A 26,722-nucleotide genomic window follows, 5' to 3' on the forward strand; every position below is an offset into this window, starting at 1 on the left:
AAATGCAAGCTGTGTGCATGCCCAGGATTGGCCTGCAAATACCCTAATCTTTAAACTCTGAAATTGAGGCTCTACACAAGCATCATGAAAGTTGAGGCACAGGTTTAAGTTGCCAGAGTTCTAAAGACATACCCCCACACAAACACAGAGTCCCTCAGAAGGGGTAGGAAACCTTGGTTCGAAACATTAAAGGATATATCTGTGCAATCATTGGCTGACCACTAAGTTAACCAAGTAAAGACCTCAGTAACTGCACATGTAAAAATATATAGACTTTATAGAATTAGTTCAGGAAGGTCACTAAGCAAATAAACAGTGGCAACAGCAGCAACAACAAACAATAATGATAACAGTAATAAAATATGACCTATTGTGCTCTTTATAAAGTTCAGTTTTCCAAAAAACATTGTAAGACATGAAAGAAACATGAAAGTATGACCCATGCATAGAGGACAAAAAGCAGTCACCTGAATAATTTCCTAAGTTGGACTAACTAGGAAAAGATTTTAAAGCAGCCATTATAAATATATTCAGCTAAATATAAAAAATCTAAAAAACTAAAGAAAAGCATGAGAACAATACTCAAAAATATCAATAGAAGGAAGTTATTAAAGACAACAAAATATAAAATCTAAAGCTGAAAAGTAAAATAGTTGTAATAACAAAAAATTCACCAGTGGGTCTCAAGAGTGGATTTGAGCTGGCAAAAGAAAGAATCAGCAAATTTGAAATAAGTCAATAGAATTAGTCTGAGAAAAATAAAGAAAAAAGAAAAAAAACAACAGTCTTAAAGACTTGTAGGATACATAAACTTAGCAATATATGCATATAGGTAGTCCCAGAGAAAAGGATAGAAAGGAGCAGAAAGTATATTTGAAGTAATAATGGTCAAAAATTTCTGAAATTTAATAAAAATATCAGTTTACACATTCAAAAACCTCAAGAAACTCTAGTATGATAAACTCAAAGTATGATAAAACACAATTGGACACATTATGGTCAAACTGTGTACACCCACAGACAAAAAAAGAAAGTTGAAATCAGCAAGAAGATAAAAAGTACAAACAAGAGATGCTCAATAAGATTAACAGCTGACTATTCAACAGAAACCATGGAGGACAGAACAGTGTGAGATGGCATAATAAAACTATTGAAAGACTCTGTGTCCTGCAACTTTGCTGAAATCATTTATCAACTCTAAGAGTTTTTTGTAGAGGCTTTAGGCTATTCAATATATGGGATCATATCATCTGCAAACAGGGACAGTTTGACTTGATCTTTTCCAATCCGGATGCCTTTATTTCCTTCTCTTCTCTGATTGCTCTGGCTAATACTTCCCACACTATGTTGAATAGGAGTGGTGAGAGTGGGCATCCTTGTCTAGTTCCTGTTCTTAAGGGAAAAGCTTTTCCCCTTTCAGGATGATATTGGCAGTGAGCTTCTCATACATGGCTTTAATTATGTTGAGATACGTTCTATCCATAACTAACTTGTAGAGAGTCTTTATCATGACAGAGTGTTGAATTTTGTCAAATGCTTTTTCAGCATCTATAGAGATGATCATATACTTTCTGTTTTTGCTTTTATTGATGTGTATCACATTTATTGATTTGCATATGTTGAGCCAAACTTGCATCCCTGGGTTGTATCCCACTTGATCATGGTGTATACTTTTGTGTGTGTGTTGCTATATTCTGTTAGCTAGTATTTTACTGAGGATTTTTGCATCTATATTCCTCAAGGATATTGGCCTGTAGTTTTCTATTTTTGATGTATATTTGTCTGGTTTGGGTATCAGGGTGATGTTTGCCACATAGAATGAGTTTGGGAGAATGGCCTCTGTTTCAATCTTTTGGAATAGTTTGTAGAGAATTGGTAACAATTCCTCTTTGAAGGTTTGGTAGAATTCTGCAGTGAACCCACCTGGTCCTGGGCTTTTCTTTCTTGGGAGCCTTCTGATAACAGCTTCAATCTCTTTTATTGTTATTTGTCTGTTCAGTTTTTCTGTATAATCTTGGTTCAGTTTTGATAGTTAATATGTATACAGAAATTTATCCACTTCCTCCAGATTTTCAAATTTGTTGGCATATAGTTGTTTATAGTAGTCTCTAACGAGACTACTATACACAATATAAGGAAATTGTAAATACAACTTACAATTGTATTTCTATATTTGTATTTGTATTTGTATTTCTGAAGTATCAGTTGTAATATCACCTTTTTCAATTCTAATTTTATTATTTCGGTCTTCTGTCTTCTTCTTTTAGTTAGCCTTGCTAAAGGTTTGTCAGTTTTATTTATCTTTTTAAAAAACCTACTTGTTGTCTCATTGATCTTTTGTATCATTTTTTGGTTCTCTATTTCATTTAGTTCTGCTCTGATCTTAATTATTTCTTTCTGTCTACTAACTTTGGGTTTGGATTGCTCTTGTTTTCTAGTTCTTTAAGGTGAAGTGTTAGGTTGTTTATTTGCCATCTTTCCATTCTTCTGAAATAAGCATTTAAAGCAATAAATTTCCCCATAGTACTGCTTTTGCAGTATCCCCCAGTTTTTGGTATGATGTCATTGTTTTCATTAGTTTCAAGAAATTTTTTGATTTCCTGTTTAATTTCTTCTTAGACCCATATTTAATTAAGTAGAATGTCCTTTAATTTCCATGTGCTTGTATAGTTTCCAGAGTTTCCTTTGTTATTGATTTATAATTTTAATCCATTGTGATCTGAAAAATTACATGGAATAATTCCAATTTTTTTCAATTTGTTGAGACTTGCTTTGTGACCTAACATGTGATCTATCCTGGAGAATGTTCCATGAGCTGATGAGAAGAATGAATATTCTGAAGTTGTTGGATGGGATGTTCTGTAGATTTCTGCCAAGTCCAATTTGTCTAGAGTGTCATTTAGATCTTGTGTTTCTCTATTGATTTTTTGCCTACATGATCTGTCCAATGGTGAGAGTGGGGTGTTCAGGTCCCCCACTATTATGGTGTTAGTGTCTATCTCATTCTTTAGATCTAATACTGTCTGCTTTATAAATCTGGCTGCTCCAACATTGGGTGCAAATATATTTATGATTGTTATGTCTTCTTGATGGATAGATCCTTTTATAATTATACAGTGGCCTTCTTTATCTCTTTTATGGTTTTTGGTTTAAAGTATATTTTGTCAGATATAAGAATAGCTACTACAGCTCATTTTTCATTTCTATTTGCATGGTATATCTTTTTCCATCCTTTCACTCTTAGTCTATGTGTGTCTTTACAGGTGAGGTGAGTTTCTTGAAGGCAGCATATTGTTGGGTCCATCTTTTTAATCCAGTCAGTCAATCTGTGTCCTCTGAGTGGGGAATTTTATCCCTTTACATTTAGAATTATTATTGAAAGGTGTTGATTTACTCCTAGCATTTTATTGATTTTTGTTTTGATGTCTTAAGTATTTTTTGTTCCTTTCTTTCTTTTTCTGTTTGTCTTCTGTGTTCCAGTAGCATTTCTATACTCCAATAGTGAACATGCAGAGAGGGAAATCAGGAAAGCTAGCCCATTTACAATAGCCACGAAAAAAATAAAATACTTAGGGATAAAGTTAACCAAGGATTTGAAAAATCTCTACAAAGAGAACTACAAACAAGAAATTAAAGAGGACACAAGAAGATGGAAAGATATCTCATGCTCTTGGATCAAAAGAATTAACATTGTGAAAATGTCCATATTACTCCAAGTGATCTACAGATTCAATGCAATCCCCATCAAAATTCCAATGACATTTTTCTCAGGAATGGAAAAAACTTTCCAGACATTTATATGGACTAACAAAAGACCATGCATAGCAAAAGCAATCCTGAACAAAAAAATAAAGTTGGAAGCATAACACTACCTGACTTTAAACTATACTACAAAGCTATAATAACCAAAACAGCATGATACTCACATAAAAACAGACACATAGATCAAAGGAATAGAATAGAGAACCCGTAAATCAACCCAAACACCTACAACCATCTGATCTTTGACAAAGACACCAAGCCTACATCTGATCATTGACAAAGGCACTGAGTCTACTGGGAAAGACACTGCCTCTTCAGCAAATGGTGCTGGGAAAACTAGATATTCATATATAGGAGAATGAAACTAGATCCTTACCTCTTACCATATACCAAAATCAAATCAAAATGGATTAAAGAATTAAACATACATCCTGAAAAAATAAAACTCCTTAAAAAAAATAGGGGAAACACTCCAAGAAGTGGGAGTGGGTACAGACTTCATGAGTATGACCCCAAAAGCACAGGCAACCAAAGGAAAAATAAACAAATGGGATTATATCAAACTAAAAAGCTTCGGCACAGCAAAAGAACAATTAACAGAGTAAAAAGACAACAAACAGAGTGGGAGAAAATATCTGCAAAATATACATCTGACGAAGGTTTAATATCCAGAATATACAAGGAACTCAACTTTACAGCCAAAAAACAAGTAACCCAATTAAAAAATGGGCAAAGGAGCTGAATAGGCATTTCTCTAAGGAAGATATGCAAATGGCCAACTGACACATGAAAAAATGTTCAGTATCTCTCAGCATTCAGGAAATGCAAATCAAAACCACTTTGAGATACCATCTCACTCCAGTTAGGATGGTTAATAGCCAAAAGACCGAGAATGATAGATGCTGGTGAGGTTGCAGAGAGAAAGGAACTCTCATACACTGTTGGTGGGACTGCAAAATGGTGCATCCTTTATGGAAAATGGTATGGAGGTTCCTCAAACAATTGCAGATAGGTCTACCATATGACCCAGCTATTCCACTGCTGGGAATATACCCAGAGGAATGGAAATCATCATGCCAAAGGGATATCTGTACTCCCATGTTTATTGCAGCACTACTTATAATATTCGAACCAGCCCAAATGTCCATCATCAGATGAATGGATAAGGAAACTGTGGTATATCTACACAATGGAATACTACTCCAGTAAAAAAAAAAGAATGAAATTCTACCATTTGCAACAATATGAATGGACTTAGAGAAAATTATGTTAAGAGAAACAAGTCAGGCATAGAAAGAGATTTACCACATATTCTCACTTATTTGTGGGAGCTAAAAATAAATGAATAAATAAATAAATATACAAACAAATAAAGGTGGGGGAAGAAGACACAACAATCACAATAATTCCTTGAACTTGTTAAGACAAGTGAGTAGATATGATGTGGGGGGGGAGGGAGATAGGGATTTGGGAAAGAGGAACGGGTAAAGGGATATGAAAATCAACTACAGTGTATACTGAGAAGTTAAAATAAAATTTAAAAAATAAATAAATAAATAATAATTTGTGATTTCTAATATCTTAATTTTTGAAGGATAGTTTTTCTGTGTATAGAATTTTTGCTCAACTTCGTCTTTCAGCAGCAGTGAGGCCTTCAGTCAGATATGAATGAACACTAGCAGATAGCTTGAATCCAGACAGAGGAATAAAAAGCAGTCATAATGGACCCTATACAGATAAACGTAAAAAACAATATAAAATTTTTATAACAATGTTTTTCTTTCTTATCTAAATTGAAATACTAAAACATGAAGCAATAATTATAAAACTGTGTTGATGGGTTTATCGTGAACAAATATGTAATTTGTAGTAAAATAATATCAAAAAGGAGGTTGAAGGAAATAGAGCTGTATTATAACAAAGCTTTTGCATACTATTGAAATTAAGTTGGTGCTAATACAAACTAGGGTGTTTTAAATTAAGATTTTAATTGTAATTCTTATGGCAATCGCTAAAACATTATCTAAAAATATTTAATAAAAGAAACACAAGAAAGGAATATAAAACCAGAAACCACATAAGACATAAAAAACCAATTGAAATGATAGATGCATATGTTACATTATCAGTAAGTATTTTATATGTAAATAGATAAAACACCTCAATCAAAAAGCAGAAGTTTTCAGACAATAGTAAAACAAGGTCTAACTATAAGCTCTCTATAGTAAATACATTTCAGATTAAAAAAATACAATAGATTTAAAGTAATAAGATGGAAAAAGATATATCATGCATACTGCAACCACAAGAAAACTGGAGTGACTATATATCAACATCAAGCAAAATAGACTTTAAAAAGAAAAAAATCTTACTAGAGAAAGAGAGACAAGTGATGCATGATGATAAAAGAGTCAGTTCATCAGGAAGATATAACAATTATAAACATATACTTCTAACAGCAGAAAACCAAAATACACAAACAAAAGCTAACAGAATGAACAAATAAACAATTCAGCAATAATAGTCAGAGATTTAAACCCCATTTTCAATACTCAAATTTTCAAAAGCCCCCCTTTTATTGAAAACTAGGTAGAAGATAAAGAAGAAAATATATAAAAAATACCTTGAACAACATTATAAACCAACTAGACCTAAGAGACACCTATTGAACACTCCACCCAGCAACTGCTGAGGATACATCCTTTTCAAGTGCACATGGAGCCTTCTCCAGGATTTACCATATGCTAGCCCATAAAACAAATCTAAGTAAATTTTAAAGAATAGAGTCATATGAAGAATGTTATTCAACCATGATGGAATAAAATTACAAATAAATAACAAAGAAATCTGAAAAACTCACAAATATTTAGGTATTAAACAACATATTTCAGAATAATCAATAGATCAAAGAATAAAAGAGAAATGAAAATATTTTGAGATAAATAAAAATGAAGACAAACACACCAAAACTCATGAAATGCAACTAAAGCAGCACTAAAAGGAAATTTATATCTGTAAATGAGTTTATAAAAAGAGGGAAAATCTCAAGTCCATAATCTAGCTTTTCACCTTAAGAAATTGGAAAAAGAAGGGCAAGTTAAATTAAAAACAAGGAGGAAAAGAAAATAAGATTAGAGTGGAAATTAATGAAATAAAGAATAGAAAAACAATAGAGAAAATAAATAAATCAACAAGCTGTTTGTTTGTAAAGATCAATGAAATTGACAAATCTTTTGCTAGCCTGATCAAAGGGAAAAAAAAAGACTCATACTATTAAAATCAAGAATCAAATTGGACATAACTACAGAACATATAGAAATTAAAACGTTGGTAAGGGAATGCTGTGAACCATATTGTGCCAACAAATTATATAACCTAGATGAAATGGACAAATTTCTAGGAAGATAAAAACTACCAAACTGACTCAAGAATAGAAATCTGAATAGGATGATAACAAGTAAAGCTATTAAATTAGTACTTTATAAACTTCTCAAAAAGAAATGACCAGGGCCAGATATGATTGCATAATACTATATTAATATATGATTAATACTAGCAATAAACAATTCAAAAATAAAATTAAGAGCACAGTTTTATTTGCTCTAGCATCAAGAATAATAAAATATTTAGGAATAAATTTTAAAAATGGTTGAGACTTGTGAATTCAAAACTATAAAAAAGTGTTGAAAGAAATAAAAGAAGATATAATGAATTGAAATACATCCCATGTTTTGATATGGAAATCTTAATGTTGAAAAGGAAATGCTCCCCAAACTGATCTACAGTTTCAACACAGTCCCTATCAAAATTCCAGCTGCCCTTTTATAGAAATTTACAGGATAATCTGAAAATTCATATGGATATGCAAAGGACCTGAAATAGCCAAAACAATCTTGGAAAGTATAACAAATTCAAAGAACCCATACTTCCTGATTTCAAAAATAATGCCAAGTTATTGTAATCAAGAAAGTATGAAATAGAATTGGAAAGTCCAGAAACATAATGTTCAATTGACTTTCAAAAAGGGCACAAAATTATCCTTTTGACAATTTGTGCTGGGAAAACTGGATATTCACATGTAAAGAGTACACCTGACAGCACATGTGAAAATTACTTCAAAATGGATGAAAGACCTAAATGTAAGAGCTAAAGTTATAATACATGTATCAATTGCTGATAACAGAATAACTGAAACTGGGTAATTTATAAAGAAACAAAATTTATTTTTTACAGTTTTGTAGGCTGGGAAATCCAAGGTCCAGAGGGCAAATCTAGTGAGGGTCTTCTTCTTGGTGGGAAATCTCTGCAGAGTCCCACAACAGTGCACATGGTGAGAGGGCAAGAGTGTGAGCTTGTTAACCAGCTTACTTGCCCTCCTTATAAAGTCAGCAGTGCCCCTCCCACGATAACCCATTTATCAATTTACCCATTAATCTTTGAATGGATTAATCTGTTCATGAGGGCATAGTCCTTTCAAATTAAAGGGCCTTTTTTAAAAGGGCCTTTTCTTAAAGGGCCCACATTTTGAATGCCATAGTCAGATCTCCCATCCTTTTAATACTTTTACAATAGGGATTAACTTTTAAGATGAGCGTTGGAGGGAACAGTCAAACCATAGCCATGCTCTTAGAAGTAAGGGGTAAGTTTTTGTGAACTTACAAATTGGTTACACTTTGGTTACACAGTAGTTTCTCATATATGACATTAAGCACAAATGACAAAAGAAAAAAATTTTAAAATTGAACTAAGTGAAAATTTCAAAATTTTATTTTTTAAAGGATGCCATCAAGAAAGTGGAAAACAACTTACAGAATGGGAGACAATATTTGCAAACCATATATATGATAGAGGACTTGTATTCCAATTATATAAAGAACATTTACAACTCAGAATAAAAAGAAGAATAATCCAATTTTTAAAAGAATTTGAAAAATTTGTCAAAGAATTTGAATAGATATTTCTCTCAACAAAATATATATAAATGGCCAATAAGCACATGAAAATTTGCTCAACATCATTAACCATTAGGGACCACAAAGTAAAACCACAATGAGATGCTGTTTCATTCTCATTGGATTTGGTAAAACTAAAAAGACATTCAATATCAACTGTTGGCCAGGCTGAGGAGAAATTAGCACCCTCTTCATTGCTGGTAGGAGCACAAAGTCCTGCAGTCACTTTGGAAAGCAGTTTGGTAGTTAAACATTGACTCGCTATTTTGCTCAGTCATTCCACTCCCATGTGAGAATGAAATGAAAGCATATGCTTATTCAAAAATGCATACACAAATGCACATAGCATCATTATTCATAATACTTAAAAAGAAAAAAAAAACCCACATGCTCACCAGCTGATTAAAGAATGAACAAAATGTGGTATATTCATAAAATGTAAAATTACTGGGCAATAAAAAGAATGACATGTCCAAACATGCTTCAACATTTACAAACCTTGAAAACATTATGCTAAGTGAAAGAAACCAGTCACAAACAACCAATTATTTTAGAATATTAATTATATGATAAGTTATGAATATGTAAACCTGTAGCAAAAGTAGATAGATTTGTTACCAGAGTCTTGATGGAGAAGGAAATGGAGAGTCCTGTAATAGGTATGGATTTCTTATGGGAGAATTTTATGGTATGTAAATGATATTCCAGTAAAGGTGTAATTTTTTAAAACTCACCAATATTTCCATGAAACACAGGGTGACAATCCAAAATTCCATATGCAAGAAAACAAACCAACCAAGACTAGTTTTAGCAGAAAACAAAAGTCAAGTTTAACCACACACAACTTCAAATAATAGTTATTATAAATATATAAATTAATAAAGACTAAAAATAATAAAAGGGAGAAAATACAAGAAAAGACTAGGAAAATTTGAAAATTTGAAAATTTGGAAATTAAAAAATACAATTTTAAGTAACCCATAGAAAATAAAAGAAGTCATGGAAGATAGTATAAAATAATATTTTAGGATAATAACTGTTCTTTTAATTAAAACTTGAGGAAAGTTTGCCTCTGCCTAGGATGCAGTAAGCCACAAGAGAATTCTGTTTTCATCCTAACAAGATAAAGAGTTTTACAAAACCACACTTTTTCTTAGTCTGTCAGAGAAATAGCATAGCAAGGGAACTAAATGAACTGAATTCTAAAGAGTAAGAGACCCTTCTGAGGAGAAATGGCACAAACAACCTGTTTCACCTTTAGCAGAACACAAAAGGAAGAGGAGGCTGCCATGAAAAGAAGTAAGAATACATCAGATTAAATTTTAATGAATTCCTAATAGCCAGATGTGAGCTAGCTTATCAGTTTTAGAGCAACTGGGACTCCAAGAAACAAAGGGCCTACTCACTCTCACAGAAGCCCTCTTTCATGAGTCTTCACTGCATACCCACAAGAAATAATGCAGGCAAGGAAGGAGACCTTTGGCAATGTAGATGTTTAGGTGGCGACTGGCTGCCACCAGGATAGTAGCATAAGTCCAGGCCTACTTCCTTAGACTTTTACATCTTACAACATGAAATTCTTAACAAGCTTGCAGAAAATCAAAAATTCACTGATTCTGAGACATTGGTAGTAGAAACTGGGCAGAAAAATCTCTTAGGCCAAGAGCCTGCAGCCATCCAAAGCTGAGGTCTGCTTCTGCTGGGGAAAGGAGAGTAAACTCTTCTACCTGAGGTTGGTTGCCATGGCAGAGCAGCCAGGCAGAAAACATTCCCCTTTTATGCCCAAGCACACAGAGCATGCCTGAGATTGAAGATGAACAAAAAGAACCAAGAAATGTGCCTTCCCTCATCACCAGCCATGTAAAAAGTCACAAGCAACAAGAACAAGAGTATGGAAAAGACTGCCTCTGCAGAGCAGACATGCACGGCCTGTGGAAAGCTGTGGGCAGAAAAGAAACATTGAGAAAAACTCTTCAGCCTCCCAGAAGAGGCAGAAGATGATAGTACCATTACTGGAGGATTTTAAAGTGTGTGGTACATTGGAGATAACGATCGCAACAACAAAACAGAAAATAAGCTAACCTGCCAACTGTATTGGCTGATTGTCCCTCTACACAGTGGTCTGAACAGAGGAAAAGGCATGTCATTTCTGGGTGAAAATACTAGTAGTCTCAGTGTCTTTTATTTTATTTTTTTTCCTTTTTTTATTGAAACATAATTGATTGTACATATTGGGGTAGAGCATTGAATATCAGTACCTGTGTGCAATGTAATGCTCAAATCAGGATAATTACTATGTTTATCATTACACAATATAATTGTTTCTGTGTCCTTTCCTTTACTAGTTTCTCACTAATGTTTCTAATATTATTCTATACACAATGTCTAGTCTTCAATGAAAGCTTACAAAACACGCCATGTCTTATTCCATTTGGGCTGCTATAATAAAATACCATAGACAGGGTAGCTCATAAACAACAAAAATTTATTACACTCTGAGGTCTCTTTTATAAGGGTGTTAATCCCAATCATGAGGGCCTTGTTCTCATGACAAATCACCTCCCAAAGGCTTCACCACCTAATACCATACACTATAGGTTAGGATTTCAACATATAGATTTTGGGAGAACACATTGAGAACATAGCACACCAAAAAATAAAAAGCATTAAAAGCTACTAGTTGTTAACATAAAAAACAAAGAACCACACTTAAAAGCTACCTAGATATTGAAAATATGGACTTTAAAATGACTATGACTAATGCCTTCAGAGATCTAAAGGAAAAGGAGGATAAATGTGAAGTATGCGTAAAACAAATGCACTTCACAGGGCCTGGTTTTCCAAAGCCTTGCAGTTTCAAATATTGACCTTGCAAAGGACAGGAAATTTTCCCCAGGCTATATAGTCTCTGTTGTAAGATAAAAAATTGGAACACAGCACAGTTGCTGCCTCACAGACAGACAGGTTACTGATTGATATGTAAAGATACTGGGAAATTGCTGTAAGAAAAGAATGTTTGCTAAAATCAAGCTTTTGTTAGTGGATTGACTTAATTGCATTATAGAATGCCACCTTACTGAATGTTACCACCTTCTATTGTTAAACTTGTTAAACTGTACTTAGCAAAAACCCCACCTGTGTTCTCTTCCTGAAACTTCCTGGTCTGGAGAATAAGTGTGGGAAGAGAACCCCAATTCGTGGTTAATTTCCCAAATGGAAGGAATGCCTCTATCTTGAGGGTTCTGGGAAATTAATCCCTTTTGGGGGCTTCTCACTGCTCAGAAGAGATGGGCTTTGAGTAATCTTTGACAGCTCTGTCACCCAGGGGAAAAGCAGTGATAAATCCTTGGGAGGCAAAGCAACAGATAACATATGAAGAAGTGAGGAATTTTAGCTGAGAGACGAAAACTTAAAAAAGAATACAGAGTCATGCATTGTGTCATGCATTTCTTAACAATGGGAATACATTCTGAGGATCATTAGGTGATTTTGTCATTGGATGAACATCACTTACAGAAACCTAGACGGCAGAGCACACTACACACCTAGGCTATATGTTATAGTCTATTCCTCCTATAGGAGTAATGTGTTGAACTACTTACAGAACTACCGTCATATGCAGTCTGTCGTTGCAAAGTTACATAGCAAATGATTGTGACTGAATATAAGAACAACAACAATAAAAAAAGTCAGTAACGAACTCTTCCTTTGAAGTACCAGCAAATTTAATAGCTGAGGAAGAAATTCAGTGGACTTGAAAATAGGTCATAGAAATTATTTAAAAAGAACATAGCATCTTAGATCTGGGAGACAATACCAAATGTTTTAATTCAGTTATGATTAAAGTCCCATAAGAGGAAGAGAAATAGAAGTGGGAAGAAGAAATATTTGAAGAGACAGTAGCCAAGAATTTTCCAAATTAAGAAAAGACAAAAAACCACATATCCAAGGAACTAAGAACAAAACAAAACAAAAGCTAAATACCCACAAAAGAACACACACACCCCTCACACAACATCATATTCAAACTACCAAATGCAAAGAAAAAACCCTGAAGGCACTTACAAAAGAATAAGCATTACAGACAGGAACAAAGCCAAGAATGGCATCAGATCTCATTAGAAACTGTGTAAGCCAAAAAACAAAAAGACATTTATGTTTTTTTTTTTTTTCTTTTTTTTCGTGACCGGTATTCAGCCAGTGAGTGCACCAGCCATTCCTATATAGGATCCGAACCTGCGGCGAGATCGTCACTGCACTCCCAGTGCCGCACTCTCCCGAGTGCGCCACGGGCTCGGCCCCAAAAAGACGTTTTAAAAAAATTTTATTATCCCTGTTTATGGGGTACAGTTTGTTGTTTCAATACATGCATATATTGTATAATGATCTAATCAGAAGAGTTAGCGTATCTATCACCTAAACATTTATCATTTCTTTGTGGTTATAACATTCAAGATCCTCCTTTCTGGCTATCTTGAAATATGCAATACAATATTATTAGCTACTGTCACCTTAGAGGACCAGAACTTATTCTTCCTGTCCACCTGTAGCTTTGTAACTTTGTAGCAATCTACCAGCCTTTCCCAGCCCCCTCCCTCTTCCCTTTGACTGCTTCTGGCAACCACTGTTCTACTGTCTCTTTCTCTCCCTTTTTCCCCTTTCTTTTCAATTTATTTTTCTTAAGTGACCCATGATAACTATATATTTATGGAGTACAATATGATATTTGGGTACTTTCATATTGTGTGCAGTGATCATATCAGGGTGCTTAGTATATCCATCACTTCAAACATTTGTCACTTCCTTGTGTTAGGAACATTCAACATCATCTTGACTGGCTGTTCACAGATACACAGCACTTTGTTGTTTACTGTAGCCTCCCTATATTACTGTAGAACACTAGACTCTGTTTTTTCTATTTCTCTATTATTTTGTATCCACTGACCATCCTTTCCCCATCTTTGCCTCCCCTGTCTCCCCACCAATCTCTAGTAAACACTATTCTACTCTCTACTTTTATGAAATCAACATTTTTAGCTTCCACATATGAGTGAGAACATGTGGTATTTCTCTCTCTGTGCTTGGCTTATTTTACTTAATGTAATTTTCTCCAGGCTCATCCATGTTGCTGCAAATGGCAGTTCATTCTTTTTTATGGCTGAGTAGTATTCCATTGTGTATATATACCCCATTTTCCTTATTCAGTCATCTATCAGTGGACATTTAGGTCAGTTCCATCTCTTGGCTATTGTAAATAGAGCTGCAATTTCCATTCCTTTGAATATATACCCAGGAGTGGGGTTGCTGAATAATATGGTATTTCTATCTATAGTTGTTTGAGAAACCTCCATACTGTTTTCAATAATGGCTATACTAATTTATATTTCCACCAATAATGTATAAGTGTTCCTATTTCTCCTTATCTTCATCTACATTTGTTATTTTCAGACTGTTTGATAATAGCCGCCCTAACCAGGGTGAGATAATATCTCATTGTGGTTTTGATTTGCATTCCTCTAATTATTAGTGATGTTGAACATTTTTTTATATACCCATTGGCTGTTTGTATGTCTTCTTTCAAAAAATGTCCATTCAGTTCCTTTGTCCTTTTTTTTATAAGGATTTTTTTGTTTTTTTTACTATTGAGTTGTTTGATATCTTTGTATATTCTGGATACTAATCCCTGGTTGGATGCATAATTTGCAAACATTTTCTCCCATTTTGTAGGTTGTCTTTTCTCTCTGTTTATCATTTCCTTTGCTGTGCAGAAGCTTTTTAGTTTCATATAACCCCATCTGTTAGATTTTGCTTTTGTTCCCTGTGCTTTTGAAGTATTATTCATAAAATTTTTCTCAGACCTATGTCCTGAAGTGTTTCCCTTATATTTTCTTGTAGAAGTTTCATTGCTTTGGGTCTTACATTTAAGTCCTTAATCGATTTTGAGTTGATTTTGGTATATGGTGAGAGTTAAGGTTCCATTTTCATTCTTCTGCATATGTATCTCCAATTTTCCCAGAACCATTTATTGATGAGACTCCTTCAGCCAATGTGTGTTCTTGGCTCCTTTGTCAAAAGTTAGCTGGCTGTAGGTATGTAGATTTATTTCTGAATTCTTTATTCTTTTCTACTGGTCTATGTGTTTGTTTGATGAAAAGACATCTTTAAAATACTGAAAAAAAATAATTAAACAGTCTGAAAATCTATACCCAGGAAAAATATCTTTCAAAAATTAAGGTGAAGCAAAAACACTCTTAAAAAAAGGAAAGCTGAAATAATTTATTGTCAGCAAATTGCAGTACCAGGAATTTTAAAGCAAGTTGTACAAGCAGAAGTATGGATATTTAAATACAGAAATAAAGATCAAAAGTAATTGTGTACATTAGGATATGTAAAACAGACTTCTTTTTCTAATTTATATTTGATTTTCAAGGCTATTGCCTATATACAGCAAAAATATTAATAACATAATGTTACTTTATAACAAATATGTAAATAAAATATATGACATCTATAGTATAATGGATGTAGGAGAGGAAATTGAAGTAAATACACATTATAGAAAATAATATTATCATGGGTAAATAAAAACACACATAATGATAAAGGGACCCAATTCTAAAAGAATATTAGAAATCCTAAATGTGTCTGTACCAAACAACAGAGCTTCAAAATATATAAAATCAAAAACTAATTAAACTGAAAAAAGAAAGGAATATCAACAATTATTGTGGCAACTTTATCACTTCTTCCATAGTAACTGGTAGTAGAAACAGACAAAAAAGTAGTAAAGTATACAAGCGTACCTTGAAAAGTTCATATAAAATTCTGTATTATCTTTTAATTCTATTTTTGATGAACTATTTGAAGTACCCTTGTATAGAAGACTTGAAAAACAGTATCGATGAAGTTAATCTAATGTATATGATATCCTTTCCCCAAACAGAATACACACTGCTAAAGTACATCTAAAACACTTGCCAGGATAGACCATATCCTGGGCCATAAAACAAATGTAAATAAATTTTAAAGAATTTAAATCATACAAAATATATTCTCTGACTGCAGTGAAATTAAGGCAGAAATCAATAATCAAAAAGTGTCCTAAAAATCCTCAGTTGCCGGAGATTGAACAACATATTTCTAAATAAACCACAAGTCAAAAAGAGATCACAAGAAATACTTGGAATTGAATAGATGGAGATATAGATTTGAGCACCACATATTTCATACAGGTATTGATATTCAACACTGTACCCCACATATATGTACAACCAACTATGCTTCAATAAAAAATAAATAAAAAGGAAATATAAAATATCAAACTCTGTTAGATAAAGATCAAGCCGTCCTTAGAGAGAAATGTATAGCTTTAAAACTCTATATTTAAAAGATGTATATCTGTAGAGGATTCATAAAGCAAATGTACCTCACAGGGCCTGGTTTTCCAAAGCCTTACAGTTTCAAATATTGACCTTGCAAAGGACAGGAAATTTCCCCCAGGGCATTGAGTCTCTGTTGCAAGATAAGAATCGTAACACAGCAAGGCTGCTGGTTCTAAGACAGACAAGTTACTAATTGATATGTAAAGTTACTAAAAAGCTGTTAGAGGGAAAAGGAATGTTGGCTAAATCAAGCCTTTGTTAGTGGATCACTTAATCGCCTAACAGAACATCATCTGATTTGTTTTTACTGAATGTTACCAGCTTCTATTGTAAAACTTGTTAAATGGTACTTAACAAAACCCCACCTATGTCTCTTCCTGTAACTTCCTGGTCTGGAGAATAAATGCAGGAAGAGAACCCCAATTCATGTTTAATTTCCCAAATGGCAGGAATGCCTCTATCTTGAGGGTTCTGGGAGATTAACCCCTTTCTGGGGCTTCTCACTGCTCAGAAGAGATGGGCTTTGAGTAATCTTTGGCAGCTCTGTCACCCAGGGGAAAAGGGGTGACAAGTCTGTGGGAGGCAAAGCAACATATATCAAATCAAAATCTAAGCATTCAGCCTTAAGGAACTAGAAAAGAAGAGTAATTAAACACAAAAAGTAATGATAGATGTCTTGAACAATGGAAGAAAATTAAGTCTAGGAACTGACCCATTTACTGATCTTTTTAAAGAGATTCTGGTCTCATATGGTGTTAGAAAAATTGGATCTTATACAAAAAAAAAAAAAGTATCTTGACCCTTATCTTCAATCACACGCAAAAATTAATTAAGTGCATCACAGACCTAGATATAAAATTTACAACTATAAAATGTGTAGAAAAAAACATTGTTCATCTGGGTAAGGCAAAATTTGTTAGGTAGGATACTACAAACACAAACCATTAAAAAAATAGTAAGTTGAATTTTATTAAAAATAAAACAATTCTGCTTCTCAGAAGATGCTTTAAACCAACAAGCCACAGAAAGAGAGAAAATATATGTAAAACGCATATCTGTGAAAGGACTGAAATTCATTATATATTAAACACATTCTCAATAATGAGAAAACAACTCAATAAAAAGTGAGCAAAGAGTTGTACAGACATATGAATAAAGAAGAGATAGGAGTAGCAGATAGCACAGGAAAAGAAAGATGTTTGACATTGTTAGTTATTAGGAAGATTCAGGTTATCCGTGAGAAAATGAGGCTGCATTAACTTTTGTAAAGAATTAGATAGGGAGAGCATGAAACAGAAAAATCCAAATCCTCACATATAGATCTTAGATGCACAAAAATACCTAAAAATTTACATAGTAAACCAAATCCAGAAACATATTTGAAAGAATCATATTAATATCCAAGATGGGTTTATTTCTGAAATGCTATGATTGTTTAGCATTAGAAGTTATTTTAAACGAATTTATGACACAAAATTAATGTAGAACAAAATAGCCCCAGAGGCAGAAAAATCATTTGCTCAAATTCAGTATCCATTCCTGATTTAAAGTGCTAAGCAAACTAAAAATAGAAGGGAAATTCGTTGACCTGATAAAGGAGTCTACAAAAATTTCTGCAGAAATTAAGATTAACAGTGAAATGGTAGGAACAATCCCTCAAGATACAGGAGTGACATATGGATTCCTGCTGTTACTTCTCTTCAACGCTGAATTTTATCCTCCAGCCAGTGCAATATAACCAGAGAAAAGATGTAATGTATAGGGATTAGGAAAAAATAAACAAAATTACCCTTTATTCATAGATAACATGAATATCTACATAAAATATTCAATAAATATATTTTTAAAAATAGGTTTAATAATAGACTTCAAAAAGTGTGATAGGTATAAAACCAACATTAAATATCTGGTTATGTTCCTATATGCCAGACATGAATTAAAATTTCCAATGGAAATAACACCCTTCAGAAAAACAGAAAAATATATACTGTAGGAATAAATTTAACAAAATATGTTGGAGGCCTATACCAAAAATATTACAGACACATATGCAAATGCCTTCAGCCATGAGAATTTACTGGAGCACAGGAGAAGAAAATACCTTGGATAACGGGGCTATCATCCTATGTCACATTAGCTTTGTTGCCAGTCTTCCTGGTCTGGCGACTCTGCTGTACTGCAATTCAGACTGTATCTATTTCATACTGCTCTTTCATTCTGTCTTCATCACACATAAACTCTCTGATGGAGAATCAGATTGGGTTGATTAATGCCTATTCAAGGGAGTGTGACTGTTGGATAGAGATTTATGAGATAATTATAATAAGGATCTCTAATATTTACTGAATTCTTACTAGGATCCAGGTGCTTTTTACAGATCATCTTATTTAAACCTAATAACAACCATATAAAATAAGTATAATTAGTACATCTTTTCACAGATGGGGAAACAGAATGGTTAAACGAACATAGCAAAGTCACATAGCTAGTAAGTGGTGGAGAATAGATGAGGCCAGTTTACATGTTCTAAGTCGCTCTGCACATGGTCCAAATCAGCGTGTCTCACTAGTCCAGTCTCTACAGAGCTGCATTCCTGTAGAGTGTAGATTCCTGTTCTAATAATCTGTCATCAGAGAAACAGGGCTATATGTTGGAAACAATGCAATATCTCACAAGTACCTTTTGTTGTCATTTCTTTTTAAGGGCCATAGAGATGGCAACCTCCTTTCTACTGTTTCTATGAGCTCAGCTTTTTTGGATTCCACATACAAGTGAGAGCATACAGTTTTTGCTTGAAGCTCACAGTAGCACCATTAATTTTAAGAAGTATCATCCTGATACAGTGGATTTAATTTGCATTTTCAGAAATTCCTAAATAGCTACATCCTCATTTTTTTAAAGCACAGACTAATCATTTTTATTTAGTTCAGATTTATTTATTTAGATTTTTCTCTATATTTTTGCCACATCTGAAGAATTCCAGAACCAAGAATGAATACCTTGAAGTTAGAATGATGACAATAACTATCTTTGAATATACTCTAGAGTCCATGGTGGGGTGGGGAGGGGAGGTGACGGAAAGGGAGACGGTCATCTCTCTGATTAATTTTTACCACATCAGGACAAGAGAGTACCTAACACTCTCTTTTATTACAGATATTTTTGAAATAGTCTCAGAATACAGCACTATGCTTTCAAGAAATTTGTAGGTAGAATGAAAAACTAATGTATATTTTTATTAAGGTCCACAGTCTGTTTTCACTGACTTGTTGCAAGTAAGAACAGTACCAATAGTAGGAAATATTTTCCCTAGACTGAGAAGTGGGGTTAAATCAACACATTAAAGTTATAGTTACACATATATGTAGGGCCAAGACCTGTGTTGAAGCACCAGCAAGCCAAATACAGGGTTGTTAACAAGGAAATGGGCAGGGTTGAGCAAAATTGCCGATTCTTTTCTACTTTACTGCTGAATGAACTATGCCTATTAACTATTTTCCAGAGCCCAGGAATTCCAGGCCCAACTAACAAAGAAGAGTCCAAGCTCAAAGCCATTTTTACATCTCTAAATGCAGATCCAGTAGCAGAGAAAGGGAGTGTCTAGAAAAATCTATAACATGTGTGATTCAGTACAATGAGGAAGTCTCAATAAAAAAAGGTAAAAACCACAGAGACCATGAAGCTCTAACAAAGAGAAGAAAATAATCCATGAAATAATGTGATAGTGACAAACACCACTCCAGAAAGGAAGGAACTTAAAAGCAAGCATGAAGGTGTCATCCAAATGACACTTCCCACTGCCGTAGCATGGTGAAAAGCCTCTATCAATAACATTCCACTAAGCACGAATCCAAAACATTATAGCTCTGACTGTGAGCCAACACATTCCAGAAACTTCTGAATCATAAACACGTAAGTGAAAGAAAGACCAAGAGTAGTGAGATTTAAAGTAAGAGTGTGACTGATTCAACGCCGGGTCGCTATATCTTTATAATACTGACATTTCGGATTAATCTAATAATTGATTTAAATATTAAAATATTGATATTAAGGTTCCTGACTAGAACTAAAACTGATAGAGGTTTGTTCGCTTATTTTATAAATGCCACTTTTTTTTTTTTACGACTTTTCCTGTTACACTAAAAAGCATAAACTGGCAGAGTGTTAATTGGTTGCGTCAATGCAATTAATTTGGGGAGATCTAAAGAGAATTATGTTGGAATGAAAATGAATGTATGGCAGTTAGCGCAAGAGAAAGAGAAACAATTTAATACAGAATAAATGCATCTGAGCCATGCATGCTATGCATTCAATAATGAGATACACTGAAAAATATGGTAGAAAAATATGTGCGAGGAAAGTAATATAACAAAGGGAACGTGCCCTCCCTACTCTTCGTCTTCAGTCTTTCATCCCTTCACCTTTCTCCACTCTGATTTTTGCAGATCTCAATTTGATGTCCATTTATTTATATGTTGAATGTAATCCACAGCCCTGGCTGCATATTATTATCACTCAGAGAACTTTATAAAAATATGTTCTGGCCCACCACCAACTATTTATTGATATTATTATCTCTGAAGGTGGAGACCAGGCACAGAAATTTTTAAGAACCCTTCAAGGAAGTTTTAAAGTCTGGGTAGATAGCCACTGCTCAGGACCTCGAACTGAGTGCTGCCTCACTACCAAGAAGAAATGAGTCTATGAAAAGCATTTTGATTATTTCAGAATTTCAGGAATGTTTCATTTTTATCACTAATATTGAAGAGAGAATATACTTGTGTGAAGATGAAAAATAGGCTTATTATATTCAGATGTTAATATCTAAATCTGTAGTATTATCAGAAACATGAAATAGGGATTATACAAAGAAGCTATTTTTTAAAGCCAAGGGGACATATATAAAATACAGCTATAATTTGCTCTATGGCATTCTAAAAGATAAATGAACTTACTAAAAGTATACTATTCCTGTTGCTAGGTAACTAAAATCCTCTCTGCATTGCCAAAACAAGTATCCCAAATTACCGAACACTTTAAGAGATCAATTCAGGATTGACGTGTTACAAGAAAATAGTCACATCTTGTCTATCCTCACATGGAAGTCGATCTCATTGATGCCATTATGTCATTATACAGAAACAAAAGATGGCTAACTACACTGACTGACGACTAACATATTTTTGGCATCAACTAGAACTAGATTCAGGCAACAAGAATGAAGCCGTGATATTAAGTAACAGTTGAAATAAGGCAATGTGAGGTGAGCGTATGAAAATCCATACAGAAGTGCATTTCAGAAAGTTCGCAGAGTCTGTTGTAGAGATGACCTGACTCCCTGAAGCTCATTTTGTAGGAACAGGCGTGGAAATTGTCCACGCAGTTCCCACCAATCATGCCTGAATCAGAGTCCTTATGACTGGAACATCTGGTCGGATTGCATATTCACTGCTGTACAGTATTGGAAATGCATCTGTCTCTGGTAAAGAGCAGGCTATAGTTATAATCACCCCCATTACGGGTGTCCTGGACGGTGTTGCTATGGAACTGTAACACTTTGCCCTTCCCTTCCTGAAAGAAGTCATAGCAACAGATGAGGAAGAGGTTTGCCTGCAAAGACTTGGATGCGGCCTTTCTTGTGAGCTCTATTGTAAGAAGGGAAGGCATGGAGAGGAAAGATTTACTTAAAGCAAATGCGGAAAATCTTCAAATGCTAGGGGGCAGTCTTGAAGAAATATTTCAAGATGTCAGTTAAGGTTATCATCATAAGAAACCCAGCCAATACCCACTGCCTGATGGCCTCCAGGTCAGCGCCTTCCCTCCCCAAGGAGAACTTCAGCAGCTGGACTCATTTGAATCACAACTGAGCGAAAGCTCAAATTGCTCTTAAACTTGGTGTGACTTCTGACAATGTAAACAATGTCATTATCTGGGGAAACCATTCCTAGACTCAATATCCAGATGTCAGCCATGCCAAGGTGAAATTGGTAGGAAAGGAAGTTGGTGTTTTTGAAGCTCTGAAAGATGACAACTGGCTCAAGGGAGAATTCATCAGGACCGTGTGGCAGTGTGGTGCTGATATTATTGAGGCTCAAAAACTATCCAGTGCAATGTCTGCTGCAAAAGCCATCTCTGACCACGTCTGAGACATCCAGTTTGAAACCCCAGAGGGAGAATTTTGAAAGTTTGTTGAAGGTCTCCCTATTAATGATTTCTCACTTGAGGAGATGGATCTCACTGCAAAGGAACTAGCAGAAGAAAAAGAAACTGCTTTTGAATTTCTCTTCTCTGCCTGACTAGACAATAATTTTGATGTTACTGAATGCCTCAAAGCTGAAGAATTTGAATGTCATCTTTGATTCTAGTACCAAATAATAATGATATACTTAAATTATTTGTGAAAAACAAAACATTTTAGTGATTATGTGCTCCTTGGTACAGATTTGTGAGTGACAATTTATCATCATGCTGTTAGTGCTGCATTCTAAATAAAAATATATATTCCAATGGGGGAAAATAAAAGTTCATAGAAAGATTTGTATTACCTTTTTTTTTTCACTGTGTTATGGTCTTTTATTTTTTTATTTTTATTTTTTAAATTTAATTTAACTTTATTAAGATATTTTTTTTTACCTTCTAGGATGTTGTTGCAGAGCAGTTGGGAGGGAGGAGGAGAGGGGAAAAAAGGAAGGAAATGGGATGGAAGTAGGAGGAAGGAGGAGGGGCAGGATTGAGGCCTGTGGCACCCCCTCATTCCCACGGGGGAATGGAGGGGCTTCCAGGGGTGGCTTGGTCATTGCCAAGCTGGGTGCAGATGTCAGAGGGGTGTGGCAAAAGCCCTTGCCTCCCACCACCCCAGCTCCGGAACCTGGGCCCTTCTGCAGCTTGGTGGTCATTGCTGGGCTGTTTGCGTTTGGGGGGGGCGTGGCCATGGCCCTTGGCCCTCACCCTTGGGACTGGGTGCTGGTGTTGAAGGCGTGGCTGAGTGCCCCGGCCCTCCCCTCTTTCTGGTTTGGTGGCCCAGGGGACTTCTGGTCCTTCTAGGTGTTACAAGTGTTCTTTGGTGAAATAAGACCTTTACTAGTTAATATCAAACTTTGTCTCTGGTTGTGGGTACTTCGTTTTTTGTTTCAGTTCTGTGTTGGGTTATTTGCTGTTCCCACAATTTAAACTCTGTGCTGGAACTGATTTGTTGTCCTTTGCTTATTTCTAAAATGGGGGAACTTCCTGTGGGAACCAGTACTTGAACTCTGTGACTGAGCTAAATTGCTGCTTTGCTGCTGATTCCCTGGGGAAGGCTTTTTGTGCAGCTCAGGATTTAATGGTTGGCTGTATAGGTACATCCATGTCTAGTAAAATCCTGTGCACCTGGATTGTGCAGAAACTCTGATCTGGGCCTGAGTCTTTTCATCAAACTGCACCCCATGCAATTCTATAATCCTGATGAGTCTCCTCTGAGTGGTCCTATGCTGATTGGGGGGCAGATCAGCTGTCCTTGCTGTGCCCCAGTGTTCCCCTTGTGGGCCCGTCTCCTGCACCGCCTGTGATGCAAACACTTCCCATGGGACGGGCCCTGTGCTGGTCCCTTGTGATGACTTGCTGGCCTCTGAGTGGCTCCTTTTTTCAGCTGTTCTGGCTCCTCCCTCCTATGTGGGTCCACGGGAACCCTCTTAGTGGTGTTACTGGCCTGGGGGCCACCAATGCCCTCTTCTCCCCTGCTGCCTCCAAGCAACTTCATCCAAAAGGTACAACTGTGCCTTTTTGCCAGCTCCTGCTCTGTGCACTCAGAAGCTCCAGCCTGGAAGTGGCTGGGATTCAAAATGGTCAATGGCTTTTTCTTTCTCTCATTGTGGCTTCTCCCACCTTCATGCACTCCGTAGGTCTCTCCTACTCTTCTCTTGAGCTCTAGCAGCCCCAGTTTGGCTGTCATTGCTTTTTGATAGTTGTAAATTGGTTGATTTGTGGGAGAGAGAGACACTGGGGACTGTCTATTCTGCCATCTTGACTGGAAGTTTCTCAGCACATTTCAACTCATCTGTCACTACTTCATGCCACAGGGTAGAGAATGACCACTGAGCATTCAGTTGGCAGTAAAGAGCTGTGCTTTTAGGTGTCTACAGGATGCACTCTCATACTTGGAAGAGCTGTTTGGAGCTTACTGGGTTGATGCTGCATGCTGGCTCCAGGGACTGGAGGAGGGCTTCTCCCTGCAGGCCCAGCATCCTGGCTTGGGCTCCCACTAGTCAGCATCCCTGTAGGCTAATGGCTGACTTCTTTTTTAACAGCTGTTTATGTTCTTGCTGGTGGAAGTGTGGTGGCACCTCCTGAAGCAGATAAAGGGAGGCAGCTGGCTGCTGGCTGATGCATGCTTGCCATGGCTACTGTTGGAGATAGTGCTGGTGGAAGTACCAGTACCAGGACCAGCAGGATGGGGCTGGCTTGAACAGGTCTTAGTAGGTTCAGGCACTTTGGTTTTTTGATCAGCAGCCTTTTTCTGAGCACCTTCCTTCTTTTCCTTTTCTTCCTGCTTTTTAATTTTCTTTCCTTCCATCAAACGTTCCTTTTCTTGTGTTTCTTGTTCTTTCTCCCCAGGCTCTGGTGGGGATCCAGGGTTGCAGGCCTGGTGACGATGGTAACATACACGACCACCTGAGTCCTCAAGGGTGCTTGGGTTGTGGGGGCCCTGCTCAGTGCCGGCGCCATGGGCTCAGGTCCTGGTGATGGTGGCCATGATGGTGGCTCATCCCTGCAGGTCCTGTTTTACCTTTTAATTTTATTTTTCCACGAACTTTTTGAAGTACCCTAGTATTCTTTTTTTTTCAAGGCAATTTAAGTATTTTAAATCTAAAAGAGAAATACCTTTGAGTTTTCCATAAACTTCCCTTTAAGGATGAAGTAAAAAATTTTAGCATTTTTAACATGTTGAAAAAAATCACTCAAAGAATTCTTATGATATCTTAACACATATATCTTTATACATATAGTAAAAATTATTCTTTTATTGCCCACTATCTGTAGTATTTTAATATTTCTTAGTTGAATAGCATAGAATTTTCTGCTACTGTCTCTACTTTAAATAATTAGGAAACATCAATTCCCCTAAACTTAAATTCCTTAGGCTTTCATGCAAGCTTACTTCCATTCTGCTGTATTTCCTTTTCCAAGTTAATCCCGACTTATCCATTATGTAGATTCATAGAAACTAAGAATGTCAGAATAGTGGCTAAGAGCATGGCCTCTGAGCCAGATTCCCTTGGTTAAAACTTGTCTCTATTACATCTTAACTGACTGATCATGAACAAGTTACTTAGTTTTGTAGCTGTTTTTGTCACTTGCAACACATAGAGTCCTTACCAGTACAGTCCTTCACTTGATTTAATTATTATGCAGTGAAACTTTCTGCCAGCAAATACCATGCAATGCTTTTTAGTCTTGGTGTTATTTTTTTTTTTTCATTTTGCTGTATTTTGTTTTTTTCCTAAACTATCTGCATGTTCAGATTTTGTTTGCCTCAGAAGAAAGGCAAGTAAGGAAACTACTCAGACACTGTGAAAGTTAGGATACAATGTTAGAACCAGAACCAATTTTCTCTCACATGCAGAGCAAAATAACCCATCTGACTATAGTGCTGGTGCTTTATCAAAGTAATACTTCCTCTCCCCCACAAAATTCCTTAAACGTTTTAGAACTAAGTCTCTGAAAAATACTTATAGCCTATGTGTATATAAAATGCTTATTTTTAATTTTACTTAAAGAAGTTAAAAAAAAGTGCTCGAAAATTATTATATCCAAAGCATTGTGCAGATATTGTAAAACATTATAAAAACAATCCAACTGTTTTTTTAAAAATATGTGAGTGAGACAGTGAGGTCAAATGAAGTATAATGAGTTTAGAAAGAATGAAGCACAAAATTCTTGAAGACCTGATATGGATTCTCTGACATTTGAAAGAGAATGAGATCATTGACAATTAAAAATGTTGAGTGCATTCTACAGACATCAATAACATAAAAAAGGATTTGGTCTTTGTCAAAATAGATTTAAAAATTCTTGTTAAATAAGTAATTTACTAGATCATCAAAAAAAGGTGATTAAAATAAAGATCATTTTAAAAACATTTCTGAAGAGCTAGCGTATCTGTGGCTTTTTTTGTTAATATTTAAAGAAAGAAAATAACTTGTCCTGATATGATTTAACAACACAGTATTTTCCTGAGTAACTGGTATAATTTAACAAATGACTAAAATTTTATTAAACTCTGTAGTGGCTAGTGGTTTTATAATGCTAATTTAAGCAGAATTAATTTGGAAGTTTCTCTAGAATTTATAAATGTGACTGAAGTTAAAATCATTATTTAGCCATAGACTCCCTGTTTACTTATTTTTATATTTCTAGCATTCAGATAGAGTAATGCCAATAACATTGGATTGGAGAATCACAGAATTACATATCAAAAAATGACCCTAAAAATCATGTGATACAATCCTTACTTTTACAGACAAGGACACTGAAGCCTTCAGAGGTGTAAAGACATCCCTTTGTTCCCTCTCAGTTAGTAGAAGGACTGGGAAAAAAGATGGGTTTGTTTTTTCCCAGGCAACAGTGAATACTGTTGTCACTTTACCC

General features: G+C 35.2%; 1 pseudogene; it reads left to right on the forward strand.

Annotated features, from left to right (window-relative positions):
• Window positions 1-10,511: 10,511 nt before the first annotated feature.
• LOC134362156 (malate dehydrogenase, cytoplasmic-like) lies at window positions 10,512-22,392 on the forward strand (annotated as a pseudogene).
• Window positions 22,393-26,722: the final 4,330 nt, after the last annotated feature.

Source organism: Cynocephalus volans, chromosome 13, assembly GCF_027409185.1.
Source record: "Cynocephalus volans isolate mCynVol1 chromosome 13, mCynVol1.pri, whole genome shotgun sequence".
In the NCBI taxonomy this organism is placed as follows: Eukaryota; Metazoa; Chordata; class Mammalia; order Dermoptera; family Cynocephalidae; genus Cynocephalus; species Cynocephalus volans.